We start from the raw sequence: 16,487 nt of genomic DNA, 5'->3' as shown, positions 1-16,487 counted from the left end.
GCCACACTCGCTCAGTGTATTGGCAAATCGAGTCCAGCCGGCTGACCCATCCTGAGAGGTCTGTAACCGTGCCAGGGTAAACTATTACGGCCGCATCAGCAGAAGAAATTAGCGTGTGGGAAGATGTACCTAAAAAGAAGCAAGGAGATGCTAGATAACATATCTACTAAAGTTTCATGTTCCACCTTTCAGGGAATGGCATCCTTTCCATCGGGATCAGGTCCAAAGTCCCAACCCGAACAAAATGGCTCATCCACCCTCCGTTCTCGACTTCTTTGATACAAGCAAAAAAAGGGCCCTCGATGCTCGGCAATGGAGCTTAATCAGGCCCTCACGGAGGAGACGAGGGTTGTACATCCTGACCAGGTTATTGAGGGTGAAGGGCATATACCCAATCATACTCACTTAATACCTGATCATGTAGATAATGCGCCAGAATGAAGGGTGAATTTGGCTGAGGGTCACTCAATACTGTTGACAGAAGTTGAGAATCATGGGGTCAATTGAAGGCAAAGATGGTCTCACCAGCCCAAGGGTAAACGGGTAAGTATACACATTGAGAAAATTGGCTTTGTATGTCGTTATATCCTCCTCCCGAGAAGGGACCTCCACAAGCACCGCATACGCCCAGCGACAATCAGTCATCACCGTTTCAACGTCTGTTATTGAGCTAATATATTGAGATACAGGCTCACGACGCCCCGGCTTCGAAGATGGTTTCTCGGCCTTGAAATCGAAAACCGTTGCAAAAGATCCTGGAACACATTCCCCAACACGAGGAAGCACTGTTGCTTTGCCTTTAGACAAAAGCGAAGAGGAGGAGGTTACATTCTCCTGAGAAGTAGAAGCGGAAGTTTCTGCCATTGTTAAAAGATTTTAGAGGAGAAAAAGAAATTACGTTTCAAAGAAAAACAAAAGTGAAGGTAGAAGGAACCTTTTTGAGGGCTTGGTGGTGAAGTGAACAATAAAGAATGAGAGAAGAGGTATTTATAGAGGCCCAACATGCACGTTAAAAGAGGCCAAAGGACAACCAGCCACTTTAATCAATACGAAGGATTTTATGGGTTGTGTGTACGCGACCTTTTGGCACCTTATTTTATCGTGTCAATCATTTGGCAAGATGCGACTACCGTCATTACGGAAGTACCATAAGGGCAGAGATTCGAGGTCGTTTCTTATCGTTTCATTCTAAGAAACGCGGGGACTATCTGTATACGGGTGAAATCGGTAGACCTGATTTCACAATTATTGCGTCTCTTCTTTACCCTCAAAAAGGCCCCGAAGATATGGGGATGCAGCTCGAGGCTTTGACCTTGAAGGCTTTTCACACTCGACCTCGACGCAGCGTGAGTCGGTGGTTATCAAGTGTAAGCGGGAAGTTCCCTAGGCATGTGGTGCGAACTGATGTCACCTGCAAGAATAGTCTGAACCAAATTGCTAGGTAGTTGTGACAGCTGTCTTACTTTTTAATAAATGCATTTGTACTATGTTGGGGTTCTCCCTCATATATAAAGGGGATCCTTGTCATTTTATAGATATCTGATGCTCAATCTTAAATACACAAGAACATTCTCCTGCTCTCTAACATATTCCCTCGATCTTATTACTTCCATTTATTGCTTATATTCAATGTGTTCTATTTATTGTTCATCATTTATTGCTTATCATTGATTATAAAGAGCCATCATTGTAGCTCTCATAACTGTTAATCCTCCCTCGATTGCCCTAAAACGGCCTCCAGACTTGACCCCGAGGCCTCATATATGGTAGCTCGAGGCCCCGACCTCCAGTCGTTTGGTTCGGTTATCACATCGTGTCTAGGCTATAATGTTGCTCTTCGATCTTTTTCTTAGCATCCACTATCTAACAGCTAGCACAAAAATTGATCATGTATTTTTAGAATCACAAAATCAAATTTAATTGTTATTACTATTTTCACGGTAAATAGAGTATTTCCTTCTTCCAGTTAAGAGAGCAAAGAGTTTATATATACAGTATTAAAGTATTTTCATTACCATCGAGCTATAATCGATAGGTAGGCCCCTATTGAGATCTTTGGATCTTACAAACGTAGATCGAATAACATACATTAAGCAGTGTCATTAGTGAAGAAGACAACTTTTATATATTCTTTATAGTCAACCATTTACAATGTGCAGAAGACAACTTTTATATATTCTTTATAGTCAACCATTTACAATGTGCCCTTCTCAAAAAGTGAAGATCCCCTTTTTGTTCTTTATCTCTTCCTTTTTATAAGGGTTATCCCCAAGAAACCCTATAAAGTACAACATAAGGAATATCGAACAGAATATTCCTTATATCTATTTCTAAACCATCCTACCAATGATTCCTTCCTTCCTATATAGAGACTAGTATGGTCGAGCATCAATGAGAGAGCCTACTATGATAGAGTAGTTATGTAACGACCCGACCGGTCGTTTTGAGATCAAGCACGTCGTTCAGCAGTTTGAGGCCATGAGCAACTTCACTTCAGGTATTATGACTTGTACACATGGTCGGAATTGAATTCCAGGGAATTCAAAGTTGATTTGGAAAGAGAATTCTCATTTCGGAAGCTTTAAGTTGAAAGAATTAACTAAGATTGGATTTCTGAGTAAACGACCTCAGAAGTGGGATTATAAGGTTTCAACGGGTTAATATAATGGTTTCGGACTTGGGCGTATGTCCGGACCGGGTTTTGGAAGACCCGGGAATGTTTCGGCACCTATTGTGGAAGTTAGCATTTTGGAAGAATTTTATAAGTTAGGGTTGAAGTGCATTTCAGTGTTATCGATGTCCGTTTGGGATTCCAAGTCTGGGAGTACCTCCGTATGGTGATTTTGGTATTGGGAGCGCGATCGAAAGTAAATTAGGAGGTTCGTGGGTCATTTTGGAGTCATTTGGCTAAAGATAAAAATTTGAAGGTTTTAAGAAGTTTGACCGGAAGTAGACTTTTTGATATCGGGTCGGAATCTAATTCTGGTAGTTGGAGTAGGTCCGTAATGTCAAATATGGCTTGTGTGCAAAATTTGAGGTCAATCCGACGTGATTTGATACGTTTCGTCATCAAATGTAGAAGTTTGAATTTCTAAAGTTCATTAAGCTTGGATTGTAGGTCGATTCATGATTTTAGCATTGTTTGATATGATTTGAGGTCTCGAGCAAGTTCGTAATGTGTTTTTGGACTGGTTGGTATGATTGGTCGGGGTCCTGGGGGCCTCAGGTAGATTTCGGGTGGTTAACGGATCGAATTAGAACTTGGAGGAAGAGCTGAAGTTGCTGGTTGCTGGTGTAACTACACCTGCAAGACTTGGGCCGCAGGTGCGAAGCCGCAGAAGTGGCGTTGTGTCGCAGAAGCGGAAAATGGTTGGGAGTGTAAGGACTGCAGATGCTGTCATCTCACCGCAGAAGCGGGACCGCACCTGCGGGTGTTGAGGCGCAAAAGTGGAAAGGGCAGCCTGGAGAGAAACCGCAGGAGCGGTAGAGGGGCTGCACCTGCGGAACTGTAGAAGCGGCCGTGTGACCGCAGGTGCGGAAGTGCTGGAGGCAGTAAGTTCTTTTAAAATCGGAGGTTGGTCATTTTTCCCCCATTTTCATTTGGTGTGGACAATTTTGGAGAGCTTTAAGTGGGGGTTTTCATAATCAACGACATTGATTATGTATGGGTTTTAGCATGAAAATTGGTAGAAATTTGGGGGTTTGAGGGAAACCTAGAAAATTCGTATTTTTGGATTTTTGACCACGATTTTGGGTATGAAATTAAGAGAAAATCATATATTTGAGTTCGTGAGTTCATGGGTAAAATTTATCTTTGAAAAATTTCAGAATCCGGGCACGTGGGCCCGAGGGCAATTTTGTCAACTTTTTGATCGGGGTAGGAATTGTTATAAATTGGATTGTAATGAGTAATTGAACATATGTTAATGGATTTGCATAATTATTGGCTAGTTTTGGAGCATTTAGCATCGATTCGGGTCTCAAAAGGGCGTGGAATGTCGGTTATGGATCTTCGGAGCGAGGTAAGTCTCCTTTCTAACCTTGTAAGAGGGAATTGTCCCCATAGGTGATATAATTGGTTATGTGCTCCTATTTGTGGGGGCTACGTAAGCACGAGGTGACGAGAGTCCGTGCATAGCTACTATTGTGTGTAAGTACGTGTAGTCTAGGACCCAAAAGCATGCTATACTTGGAATATTTGTAATTTTGTTGGCATTGAGTTGCTTAAATCTTATCGAATTAGTAAATGAATTTCTAAAAGGATTAAACTTCATTTTCTTAAATCGCTAAAAGAGAATTTACTTTTATTTGGATAAACGTTCCCCGATAAATTCTTAATTTGCTGTTTGAGCATGTATTTCTATGTGTACCTGCGTCGCATGTATGATTCGCGAGCAGGGTGTTTTTTTATTTATGTTGACCATGTCGCATGTATGATTCGCGAGCGGGGTAATAGATGCATCTATGGTTCGCGCCGTTCGACCCTCGGCAATGCACATTTTACATTTATATTACATTTATATTAGATCGGGCCGTACGACCTCGGCATGATATGTGCATTCTTGTGTTGTTTGCTTGAGATTTATAAATGTTGATAATTGTCTTTCCTGCCCGGAGATGAATTGATGAAATATGATGAAAAGTAAATCTTTGGACTCCATTATTATTTGAGAAGTTGTTTACCTATTATTCCGGCTTTATATGTTTATAATTGCATTATAAAAATTCATGGTCTCCTCCCATTTTTTTTACAACTATTATTATTGGACCACTAGTAAGTGTCGAAGTCGACCTCTCGTCTCTACTTCTTCGAGATTAGACGGGATACTCATTGGGTACAAGTTGTTTTTGTACTCATACTACACTTACTGTGCATTTTTGTTGCACATGCACATGCAATATCTAGTGGCCTAGTGGGCGTAGCAGCATGGTTGATACGGAGACTTAGGTGAGCTGCACTTCTCAAGATGACCCGCAGTTAGCAGAGTTTCTTTCAGATTACTGTATTTACTTTCTGTCCAACATTGTATTCCGGACGGTTGTTGTATTACATTATTTTCCTACAAGTATATACATTTGCTTATATTCCTTTTCAAGTCTCTAGCCTACCCTATGTGATCACATTAGCAAGAAAATATAGAGACATTCACAAATATAGCATGGTACGAGTCCTAGACTACCCGGACAATTAAAATAATAGTAGCTACGCACGGACTCTCGTCACCTAGTGCGTATGTAGCCCCCACATTTGGTAGAAATTATTCAATTATTATACCTATCGGGACAATTCCCTCTTACAAGGTTAAAACGGAGACTCACCTCGCTCCAAAGTGCTTTTCCAATACCAAGAACAAGCCCGAACTCTCAATTTGGAGCCGAACGATCCAAAACTAGTTAAATGAGGTAGGAACTAGTCAATATAAGCTCACTAGATCATAGTCTAGCTATTTAAGCAATTTCCAACCCTTAACACAAGTTTTCCAAAATCCGACCCCAGGCCCACGTGCCCGGATTCCGAAATTTTCCAAAGGAAGTTGTTCTCCATAACCTAAGGATCAATAATATATGATTTCTAATTCATTTCATAGCGAATTTCGTGGTTAAATCTAACTTTTGTCAAAACCATAGGTTTTGCTCTAACCCCTTGATTTCACCTTAATTCTAGTGTTTAATCTACCTAAGACACATGTATAAACTAAGAATAGGTGGAATAAGCTTACCTCAAGATGCTAGGTGGAAGTCTTCTTTCAAAAGCTCCCAAAATCGCCAATGGGGGAGTGAAAAGGGGCAAAAAGGGACTTACAACCCGTATTAAATGAAGCTCACTGCTTTAGTGATTTCCGCATTTGTGGTTAGGGGACCGCATCTGTGGTCCCGCTTCTGCGAGAAAGCGAACGCATCTGCGGGAACTGGCCAAATGGGCTGCGACCGCTTCTACGGTCTCGTTCTGCGGAGCCGCTTCTGCGATTTGGTCCTAGCCTACCCTGGGCCGCATCTGCGATAGGCGGACCTCTTCTGCGGTCTCGCACATGCGGCCGACCAACCGCAGGTGTGTGGTTATGACAGAAGCAGATGCTTCAGCACTTCTCAAAAATTCCAACTTCACTCGAGCCTTGTCTGATTGACGCTCGGGGCTCCCGGGCCCCGCCCGAACAGACCGACAAGTCTGAAATCATGAAACGGATCTACATGAACCTTCGGAACGCCCAAAACAATGCTAAATCTAAGAATCACCCCCTAAAACCAATTGAATCAAACTTATGAACTTCAAGTTCTTAATTTTCCTCTAACAAGCCGAAATGCCCTTAAACTACTCGGATTGATACCAAATTTTGCGGGCAAGTCTTAAATTTATTTCGGACCTCTACCGAGCTCCGGAACCAACATACGAGCCTCATACCTATGTGATCAGTCGTTAATTAGTTTCTTTAAATCCTTAGAATTTCAGTTTAACAATTTTTAATAAAAATTCATTACTCGGCCTACGGACCTCGGTATTTGATTCCGGGCATATGCCCAGGTCTCATATATTCCTACGGACCCTCCAGAACCGTCAAAACACGAATTCGGGTCCGTTTGCTAAAAATGTTGACCAAAGTCAAACTTAGCTTTTTAAGAAAACCCCAAGGAGTCAAAAGAGCATATTTCAACCCAAACTATTCCAAATCCCGAACCAACCATCCTCGCAGGTCGTATATTAGTTAAAGCAAGCATGGAAACTTTTATTTAAGGGAACGGGGTTCTAAAAAGAAAATATATACCGAGCCTACTATGGCCGAGCACCTATGAGCGAGCCTAGTTGGCCGAGATACAGAGCTTAGTATCGCCGAGCGCCTATGAGCGAGCCTACTACGGTAGAGAAGTTATATATATACTGAGCCTTATAAGGCCTGACATCTATTTTACTTACTATATTGAGAGAGTTGAGTCGATATCAGCAGGTAAGCATATCTTCAGATTATCTTTGACTTTCGGTTGCTTTCAGTTATTATACTATCAGTTCAGTTTCAGCTTTCAGTATATTGCCTTACATACTCGGTACATTATTTCGTACTGACGTCCCTTTTCTGGGGGTGCTGCATTTCATGCGTGCAGGTTTAGACAGACAGACGGGTAGACCTCCATAATTAAGTGTTGCCCGAGTTCAGCTTGATCGGTAAGCTCCATGCTTTTCGGAGTTGCCGGGTCTAGAGCTTTATGTACATCTTGTGTATATATGTATATATGTTATGAGTAGGTCGGGGAGCTGTTCCGATCACAGTATATCCACCAGTAGAGGCTTGTAGACATATCCTGTCAGCTAGTGTAATATGTTGGACTTGTAGGCTTTGTATATATATTTGGTTGGTTTGTCAGCTGCAATAATTATGACGGCCTTATCGGCCCAGCTTTATATTGATATTTAGTCAGCATTCGTAGTTGTCTTGCAATGTGGTCTATGGCTAAAGTATGAGATTATATGTTCAGAGTCCCTTAGTTGCAAGTTGGTATGAAAGGATAGGTGAGGCACTGGGTTTCGGTCTCGCCCCCAGGTTCGGGGCGTGACATAAATAATTATGTTTGTTGTTAGTTTAAAGTCATAAAAAATTGAATTTTACAAGTAAGCGAAATAGTAAGCATAATACATTTTCCGGCCCAAAACCAGTTGGGTTCATGGAATTGTATTCTGATTCTGTACTAAAAAATGAATTGATCAATGGCACTTTACACTTTAAGATTTTCAAATACAAATGAGTTTTAAACCTAGCACTTTGACATAAAAAAAAAATAAAGACTTAGGCAAATCAGTAGGAAAATTGTCCAAAATTTAACAAGAATTTTGATTTATTCAAAAATCCTTTTTACTTCAATTTTAAAAGATAAACAAAATTTAGGCAAAAGTTTACAAATGTCATTACAAAATTTTATCTCAAACTCCTTCACACCAATATGCATTGGGCTAGAGTTCACTTGGACTCATTATCATCAGGCCCAAATCTTATCTTTTAAATTTATTTATTTGTCCACAAATGAATATTGGTCCAGAGTCATTTGGACTCATTAGTAGGCCCAAATCTCCCTGAATTTAATTGTGTTTAATTAATTTGAATACTTAATAATATTATTTTGGGTAAGATTCATCTAGACTCTGTCGGGACCAAGTTCCTTTGGATTTAAATTCATTAGCTATTTGAGTAATCTATATTATTATAAAAGTGGGAAGCTCAAAAGTTAAAAGTTGAATTACTAAATTCCCCTTTAAATAACCTAAATAATTTATTTATAAATTAAGAAAATAAGTAACGCTACAAACAACCCCAAGCCAGTGCTTCATATCCCTTCATTAATAGTCCCAACCAATCAAATAACAAAGCTAAAAGTAAAAGATAATCACTTCTCAAATCTAAAAAATAAATTGCTACCTCCCAAATCCAAATAAACTAATCGTGACGTTTCATTCTTTTGATATTACCTTTCTACCAAAGTTCATAAAATTATTTATTTGATAACACCCAATTACCAGCAAAAATAACGTAGCACATTTGTTTCGGTAACATCAACATTCTAGCAACAACAACACAACACATGAACCATATGTGTTAAAGACTCCTGGTAAGTATGGGGAAAATGAAACTTTTTTGTTTAATTTTCTCCGTGACATGGCTTTTTTGTTTAACCTTTTATGCATAATGCGTACTATTTTTGTTGTGATTTATTGATTTGTTGGATAGTTTTAACGTTGTTTGTGGATGACAAAAACAAAATGAATTCATTTTTTTTTGCATTTCAATAAAATTGTATTATTTTTCATTATCGACTACTTTCATGTGCGACAAATAAATGAATTTCCATTACTTAATACCTGCTGAAGTATAATTTTTATTTTTCTTTCCTTTCGTATGTTGATTCAGTTTAAATTCCATATATTAGTGCTATAATAAGTTTCTGATTTAGTTTCCTTTGGTCTATTTTGGAGATTAAAAAGGAGAGAAGAGTTTGATCTTTGTGTAGTTTTTATCCGTTCATTTGTTCACATTAAAGAGGGAGAGGTTTAAATTATAATTTGGTATAAAATATGTTTAGGAGTGGAAATATAAATCCAGAAAAAGGTAATAAAAAGGTTACAAATTAAAAGAAATATATCCAACTCTCATGATTTTCAAGAGTGATGACAAAATCAAGCACCTTGATAGTATGTAGTATATCTGTCAAATTATTTTTATCGGAGCAAAATTTTAGTAATTATTTCTTTTGTTCCAATTTATGTGATACTTTTCTTTTCGAGATTCAAACTTCTTAATTTTGACCATGGACATAAAAAATTTAGTTTTTCGAAATAAAAGTTATATATATGAAAACTACATAAAAATACTATAATCATAATTATTAATAATTAAAAATATATAAATAAAAGAATAATTCGTTTAACTATCGAAATTCAAATACCTTCACATAATTTTGAACGAAGGGAGCATGAAATTCAAGAACGTGTCTACAATTGGGCCGAATCTAGGAATAGAGTATGCCATTATCGTTAATTAAGAAAAATAATTTTTACATTCTTATGCCATATAGTAAACTATATTACCCTTCATGCTTAATCTTTAATGTAATTATTTTCTATATAGGATTACCATTTATGTACCATTTTAGGATTTTAATGGTATTAATTATTCTCCTAATTTTACTCAACCGTATATTCCCACTCCCCCAAGTTTCTCTCTCCAAATCCCACCACCTCACTCACGTATCAAACCACACCCATTGATTTCCTCTTCAATCACCCATGATTTCCTCTTCTAAAACCAGCGAAAATCTGTAACCCCTCCACTATTGACAACCATTAAAAAGCTTTACAACTTTGAATTCAAATTTGGGTTTGCAAAAAACATGGTTTGTTTGGGTTGTATGTTGTTGCAAAGAATTGAAAGTTTTCTCTATGTCTCTCTCTATCTTTCAATCCTAAATTTCGGTAATATAAGAGGAAAGAAAAAGATAGCAGCAATTCCACCATTGACAGTTATTAAAAAGTTTTGAAGCTTTGAATTCGAATTTGGGTTTTCAAAAATCATTATTTGTTTGGATTGGGTGTTGTTGCAAAAAATTGAGAATATGGTTTGGAGTTTATATCTCAATTTTGAGGGGGTTTTGGTGAAGATTAGTCTTGGTTTTGGCTGAATTTATGTAAAAACCCGACCGGTCGTTTTGAGCTCTAACGCGTCGTTCAGTGGTTTGAGGCCATGATCAGCATCACTTCAGGTATTATGACTTTTACACGTGGTCAGAATTAAATTCGGAGGTAGTTGATTTAGAAAGAGAATTCTCATTTCGGAAGCTTTAAGTTGAAAGAAATAACTAGGATTGGACTTTTGAGTAAACGGTCTCGGAATAGGGATTCGGGACTTCCAGCAGGTTTGTATGATGATTTTGGACTGGGGCATATGCCCGGATCGGGTTTTGGATGACCTGGGAGCATTTTGGCACCCATTGGGGAAGTTAGCATTTGGGAAGAAATTTCATAAGTTTGGGTTGAAGTGCATTTCAATGTTATTGATGTCCGTTTGGGATTCTGAGTCTGGGAATAGCTCTGTATGGTGATTCTGGTGTTGGGAGCGCGATTGGAAGTGAATTCGGAGGTCCGTGAGTCGTTTTGGAGTCATTTGACTAAAGATAGAAATTTGAAGGGTTTTGGGAAGTTTGACCGGAAGTGGACTTTTTGATATTGGGGTCGGAATCCGATTCCGAAAGTTGGAGTAGGTCCGTAATGACGAATATAACTTGTGTGCAAAATTTGAAGTCAATCGTACGTGATTTGTTAGGTTTAAACATCGAAAGTAGAAGTTTGAAATTCTAAAGTTCATAAAGCTTGGATTGGAGGTCGATTCGTGGTTTTAGAGTGGTTTGATATGATTTGAGGCCTCGAGCAAGTCCGTAATGTGTTTTGGGATTGGTTGGTATGATTGGTTGGGGTCCCGGGGGCCTCGGGTGGATTCCGGGTGGGAATGGAAATGGAATTTGGAGAAGTGCTGAAGCAACTGCTTCTGTCATAACCGCACCTGCGGTTGGTCGACCGCAGGTGCGAGACCGTAGAAGCGGTCGTAGTCTCACAGATGCGACCCAGAGCTAGCCAGGCTAAATCGCAGAAGCGGCTCCTTAGCCGCAGATGCTGCTTCACAGATGCGGCTTCAAGACCACAAAAGCGATCCCAACACTTTTAGCCAATTCCGAAGATGCGGCCTCCCTTTGCAGATGTGGGACCACAGATGCAGTCCCCTTTCCACAGATGCGAAAACTGCTGAAGTAGTCAGCTTCATTTAAGTCAAGCCCCAGCCATTTTTGACCATTTGACACTTGGGTATTGAGCAATTTTGGAGCTCTTGAGAAGGGATTTCCACATAGCATAGTGTGGTAAGTTCATCCCCCTTATTTCTAAGTTTAACACTCGAGTTTTGGGTAGATTAACACCTAAAGATTTGGAAAAATCAATGGATTAGAGCTAGACCTAGGGTTTTAATAAAACTTAGATTTTACCACGAAATTGGTTATGAAATGGATTAGAAATTATATATTATTGATCCTTAGGTTATAGAGAACTACTTCCTTCGGCAAATTTTCGGAATCCTGGCACGTGAGCCCGGGGATGAATTTTAGGAACCTTGCATTTAGGGTTGGAAAATTTGTTTAATAATTAGAATATGAACCTTTGAGCATGTATTGACTAGTTCTTACCATATTTGAATAGTTTTGGATCGTTCCGCTCCAAATTGGAGGTTTGAGCGCGTTCTTGAATCGAAATTTAGTCATCGGAGCGAGGTGAGTCTCCTTTCTAAACTTGTAAGAGGGAATCGTACCCATAGGTGAAATAATTGGTTATGTGCTCCTATTTGTGGGGGCTACATATGCACAAGGAGACGAGAATCCGTGCGTAGCTACTATTATGCTATTGTCCGGGTAGTCTAGGACCCAAAAGCATGATGTACTTGGAAATATTTGTAATCCTATTGACGGTTTGACTTGCTTAAATTCTATCGAATTGGTAAATGAATTTCTAAAAGGAATAAACTTCATTTTTCTTAAATCGTTAAAAAAGGAGGATTCGGATTTTCCTTGGATAGTTGTTCCCTAATGAAGTCTGGATTAACTGTTTGAATATGTGATTCTATGTGTACATGCGTCGCATGTATCATTCACGATTAGGGTGTTTGTTTATTTTATGTTGATCGCGTCGCATAGAGGATTCACGAGTGGGGTAATAGATGCATCTATGGTTCACGCCGTTCGGCCCTCGGCAATGCACATTTTACATTAATGTTGGATCGAGCCGTACGGCCTCGGCATGATATGCGCATACTTGTATTGTTGCTTGGGATTTATAAATGTTCTCATTTGCCTTTCCTGGCCGGAGATAAATTGATAAAGATAATGAAAAGTAAATTCTTTGGAAATTTATTATTATTTGGTAAGTTGTTTACCTGCTATCTGGCTTCATGAATTATAATTGTTGTTTTAATAAAATTCCATGATCTACTCACATTTTTACTATATTATCATTGGACCACTAGTAAGTGTCGAAGTCAACCTCTCGTCTCTACTTCTTCGAGATAAGACGGGATACTCATTGGGTACACGTTGTTTTCAAACTCATACTACACTTGCTATGCATTTTTGTTGCACAAGTTCATATGTGGCTAGTGGCTAGTGGCTTAGTGGCATAGCGGCATGGTTAATACGGAGACTTAGGTGAGTTGCATTTATCGAGATGTCTGTAGTCAGCAGAGTATTGTACTGTATTTTCATTTCTGTCCGCTTGTATTCCGAACAATTACTGTGTTTTATTTCATTCCCTAGAAATTCCTCATGTACTTGTTACACCAGGTTCTCGGATGATCACGATATTTTTCAGTGGTTAAATTTTGTAAAGACACCCTCTTTTATCCAGTGGACTTTATTATTTATTATTTATTTGTTTAAAGGAAATGATTTCAAAATAATTTAAAATGAGAGATTGCTAGTAAATTGTAGTTGGCTTGCCTGACAGAGGTGTCTGGTGCCATCATGATCCTTAGTGGAATTTGGGTCGTGACAACATGGTATCAGAGCACTAGGTTCCCTTAGATCTCACGAATCATGAGCAAGTCTAGTAGAGTCTCGCGGATCGGTACGGAGACGTCTGTACTTATCTTCGGGAGGCTACAGGGTTATTAGGAGTACTTCCATCTTGATTCCTCATCGTGCGATTTGATTCCTTGAGGCTTATACCCTTGTTTCCTTCCTACTCAATCTTATGCAATGCGAACCGCTGGTTATAAATCGAGAATAGAAAGATTGTAATGGCACTACGAATGTGGTGTAGTGTGTTTCTCCCTGTGGGGATGTCTGAGCTATTATCGTCGCCTTGTGGAAGGATATTCTGACGTTTCAGCTCAGTAGCGGTACTTCTAAGAGCTCTGAGGCTAGGCACAAGATGCCATGATGCTATGAACGATTGTTCCGCAGTATTGATATGATGGTAGGATGTTTGCCTACATGTCGGGGCAGTGAATGACTTGAAGGGAGGTTTACTCAGTGCAAGATCTAGAGATTCATTATTTTATTCCCGGCAGAGGAAAGGCAATCAGACTAAGAATGTTCCGATTTAGGTTGATGGAGTAACGAGACTTGGTATTTGCGAGCGTGGTGGATTTTTCTTCTATGATGAGGTGTCGTTGTCCTTATCGAATGTACTAGGTTCACCGGTGTTATGATCTTCTACAATTCGCCTTTGGAGCAGGATATTGCGAGACATTATTGAAGAAGTGACGGTCAGAGATCGCAGGGTGCGGTGGTTCAAGATTTAGTCGGTGTTTCTAATGTCGATGGCTAGAGAAAGATGATCTCCGGAAAGGTTTAAAGTTAGTAGCAATATGTGGGTTCAAGTGCTACGAAGGTAGATTTTATTAAGGCAACAACTGAGCAGCAAAGGACGAGGAAGGACATGTGGGAAGTGTCAAGCGGTGGTTAAAATTTCTAGAAGGCCAGGTATAGGAAGCAAAGGTCGAGTGGTTGACTAAAGGGGTGAGTTTTTCCAAAGTGGGAGAGTGGAGGAGTGGCATATGGGTCTGGTGGTATGATGACTACCCCCTTAAGGAGGGTTTGGAGCGATTTGGGAATTTTAGTGATTAGCAATTAGGGCCTATGGATTACTTTGAAGTATGGAATGTTATGCGGCAGGAGATTTGATATAACGGAAAGGAGCTTCTTGAAATGAAGAAGGATACAACATAACTTTGAATTGGAAGGATGTTGTTGCACATTTAATTGATGTCCACGAGGGGTGAATGGATTTGTGCAGCTAGAGAGTGAGCTCAGACTCAGGATGGGTTATTGATTTCATAGTGATTTTACCCCATGCAGCAACGTTGGAAGATGTCGGGGAGTGATTTCCATAGGTGGGTTATTCCCTGTGAGCAGGTTAGCGGTTGCGTGGTTGGTGAGGATTCTGCAAAGAGTTCTATTAGTTATACATCAAAGAGATCGGTCATGTGAATGTGGTAGATGATTCAGAGTATAAAAAGAGGTTTTACAAAAAGATTCCGAGAATTTTGGCGTTTGATTGCGCAAGGTTGTGTCAATAAGAGATAAAGAATCCTGAAGAATTCCAGAGTTGTGTAATAGTGACTTCAAGCTAAGTGGGAGAGTCTCACCGCCTATTATTGGGTTGCACGGTTAACTACTTGCGAGGTTTCTTTGTATTAGCATATTGATAGGTTATTTCAGCTACAGGAAAAGGACACAGGTGGTAATTTGAGCAAAAGGATTGTTAAAGGTGTGCTATGGTTGGCCTTATTGGCTCATGTTCAGACTTGGGGAAGGATTCAAGATTTATGCCTTGTATAGATGCGGGTTTCAAGGAAAGTAATTCTGTCGGGTGCGTCGTCGAGAGGGTATTCATATGCTAGAAGATTCGTGGAGTTGATTTCGGGGCCAAGTCAGAGCGGGTGGCTCTCAACAACGGTCCTAGTGGATTCTTTCGAGCCTATAGGTACGGTTAAGGATCAAGTTTTGTAGCAGCTTATGAGAAGAGGCCCAGAATGTTCTATGATGTTTTGACTTGCAGTGTAGCATTTGGGAGGTATGAAATGGTTCTTGGGATTTGAGACAACATGGTCTCGTGATTCAAGATCACTCGGGATGAGTGCGGATGGAGTGTGTTATATGTTGAATGGAGTTATTATTATCTCTAAGGCAAGTTAAGGATGAATTGGAAGAAGTTAGATTGATTAGTCATGGTTGAATTGACATAATAGTGGCGGTGATCAGTTCCTTTAGCGTAATTAAGTTAAGCATGTGAATTGTGGCGGTACATGCGAGGCTTGACGGCCGCCATAATTGATTTTATTTGGAATATTCAAGTATTATGGCCTTGTTATGTGTAGTAGGATCCCATAAGGGTCATGGTAGTTTAGACCACTACTTGAGGATTAGAATGTTCTACGGTTATGAGAATCCACTCGCGTGTAGCTATGGTTCTCTTGGAATGAGTTAAGTAAAAAGTTTCTATGTTATGAAGTGTTTACCCTAATAGTGGGTCAGGAGTTATGATGAAATTCTAGTACTATCGCATATTGGCTTGTTAGGTGCAGTGAGTGGTATGGGATTTGAAGTGAGGATCAAGGTTGCAATTCGGTGTTGACAAGGATGTCACGAGCTCGAATGAGCAAGAAAGGATGTGACGACCCGGCCGATCATCTTAAGAATTAACGCCCTGATCCCCTATTAACTGCTTTCCCCAAGTTTATTTCTACTAATGTGATTTGCCGGGATGTTCGTTTTTGAGTTTCGGGGAATTTTGGAACACTTAGTCCCTAAATGAGAGCTTAAGTGTTAGAAAGTTGACCGTAGTCGAAACAATATGAAGACGCCTTCGGAATGGAAATCCGATGGTTCTGTTAGCTCCGTTGGGTGATTTTGGGGTTAGGAGCGTGTTTAGATTGTGTTTTGGAGGTCCGTAGCTAATTTAGGCCTGAAATGCAGAAAGTTAAATTTTGGAAGTTTCCGGTTCAATAGTGAGATTTTGATATGAGGGTCGGAATAGAATTCCGAGAGTTGCAGTAGTTCCGTTATGTCATATGGGATGTGATGTGCAAAATTTCAGGTCATTCGAACGTGTTTTGGTTGGGTTTTTGATCGAAAGCGGAATTTGGAAGATTTTTGAAACATAGGCTTGAATCCGATATGTTTTGGTTGTTTTGATGTTGTTTGAGGTGTTTTGAAGATTTGTACAAGTTTGAAGAAGGTTTTAGGATACGTTGATGCCTTTGGTTGAGGTCCCGGGGACCTCGGGATAATTTTGGATGGTTAACGAGAAAATTTAGAAAATGTTGCAACTGCTGTATTTTTGCTATTTCTGGTATTTTCGCATCTGCGGTTTGGGGACCGCAGATGCGGCGCCGCAGAAGCGAAACTGAGGGAGGTTAGCAGGTTCCGCAGATGCGAGGGATATCTCCGTAGAAGCAGAATCACACCTG

Source organism: Nicotiana tabacum, chromosome 22 (genome assembly GCF_000715075.1).
Source record: "Nicotiana tabacum cultivar K326 chromosome 22, ASM71507v2, whole genome shotgun sequence".
Classification (NCBI taxonomy): Eukaryota; Viridiplantae; Streptophyta; class Magnoliopsida; order Solanales; family Solanaceae; genus Nicotiana; species Nicotiana tabacum.
This window is presented reverse-complemented; position numbering follows the sequence as displayed.